Source organism: Crocuta crocuta, unplaced genomic scaffold (assembly GCF_008692635.1).
Source record: "Crocuta crocuta isolate KB4526 unplaced genomic scaffold, BGI_CrCroc_1.0 scaffold301, whole genome shotgun sequence".
NCBI classification, from domain to species: Eukaryota; Metazoa; Chordata; class Mammalia; order Carnivora; family Hyaenidae; genus Crocuta; species Crocuta crocuta.
In genome coordinates, this window is record NW_027527544.1 from 2,660,523 (window position 1) to 2,662,576 (window position 2,054).

Here is a 2,054-nt window from a genome sequence, read left to right on the forward strand (position 1 = left end):
AGGAATCCGGAGATTAGGCCCTCTACAATGGAATGGAGACTTTAATTTATTGGGTCTCCTTCATGCCCTCTGTAAAGAGGTCTGGTGGTTTTAAGTTTCTTTCCTCCTCAAATGACCAGGGCTGTGATGGAGACGCATACTTTTGTGACAGAGACAAGAATTTAGTACTCTGTTCAGAACCTCACCTCCAGAATTTCCGGCTCGCGGCGATTCTGTCCAAGTGGTCTGAGCAGACTGGACCCAGGCTCCCACACCTGAACTCGAGAGGCAGGCGGCCCCTCCGGGAGCCTGGTCCTGCGAAGTCATCCAACCGAAGGTGGCAACGTCCCATTCCTGGGGCTGCCCCCCTGCACCTGGCCAGCGGGGGGAGGGCTGGCAGCACAGATCTCTAAAAATGAGTTGCCAAGTTGTGTTTTTTGTTTTCTCCAGCTGAGAGCCTCTCGTTGCCAAAGTTCCTGGCTACTTGCGTTTGAAAGGGGCTCGACCACCACACTAGTAGCAAGCAGTTTCTGGGACCCTTTGTTCAAATCTTGAACTGAAATGTTCAAAACGCGCCGAGATTCTAGGTTGGAGGTAGAAGAAGATGGCCAGGAAGTCAGCAACCTTCTGGGTCGCTCACTGGCCTCTGTTGCCTCATCCACAAATGGGGGTGATGAGAATGCACAATGTGGCTGTGATGGTTCAGTGATACACAGTCAAACCCTGGATGGTGAGTCACTTGTTCTGCGAGTGTTCCGCAAGACGAGCAAACATTTCTGATAAATGCTAACTTGATAAACGAGCGCTGTCTTGCATTACGAGTAGTACATGATGCCGAATGTCACATGGTACGGCTGAGCCAATGGTTCCTTTTTTTTTTTAACGGAAAGACAAACGTAGAAACAGACTTCTTTTTTTAAAGCTTATTCATTTATTTTGAGACAGAGAGAGAGAGAGAGAGCATGAGTGGAGGAGAGGCAGAGAGAGAGAATCCTAAGCAGACTCCTCACTGTCAGCGCAGAGCCCAACGTGGGGCTCAAACCCACGAACCGCGAGATCATGACCTGAGCCGAAGCTGGACACCCAACTGACTGAGCCTTCCAAGTGCCCCCAAAACATTTTTAAACAGGGGAAAGCAATAGGGGCTGGGGGAGAGGGTTGCTATCAGAAAAACGACTTCATCCTTCTGAGCCTCGACTTTCTCATCTGTGAAATAGGAAATAATCTCCCTCTGATTGGATTCCCTTGATAATTACACTAGATAATGTAGATAAAGTGACTAATAGCACCTGGGCCCTAGAGGAGGTCAATGGATATGCCCTCCCCAGTCCTTGCGGATACCAACAAAAGCCACCTGGCCAACGTTCAGAAAAAGCATGTCCCCTGTGGCACTTCAGAATATCCCTGGTCATTTTGGTCTGTATCTACCTCGAGAGCAGCATCTTACCATTAGAAGATTCCAGGCATTTTGTTGTAACCTATGCAGAGGCCTCCTGTATTGTGGGAAATGCAGACAGGGGTTCAAATCCTGACTCTGTGTCTACCAGCTGTCAGACCTCAAGCTTCCATTTCACTGCAGTTAGACTGGAAATTGTCATACCTGCAGTGGCAGGCTGGAGAAAGTGCCAGATTAAGTCATACGTACCCTGGCATGTAGCGGGTGCTGTGCCTGGAACAGCTCCTCCCCTTCTCCTGTGGGCACCAGAGAGATGGACTGTCATCTCCAGGAAGCCAGCTGGTGACAGCATCACTATGTGGCATCTGTTTACACCCCACCTGCTATCTGTCAGGTGCTGCCAGGAGGCGACCTTCACCCCTGGAGAGGCAGATAAACAGACTTTGATGCCGAAGACACGTGCAGAGGTGCCAATAGCTGATAAGGACTCGGGCAGGGATGCCGAGGCACCCAGAAACTCAGAACAGCTGGAAGCCTCCTTAGGGACAAGGAGAGGCACTGGCATGATACCAGAGCACAGAGGGAAGCTTTGAGGGGCTGGGGGAGGGGCTGGGGGCCACAGCCTTCCACGTGGCGGGGGGGGGACAAAGGAGAAATAGCATGACCTCTCTCTCCTCCC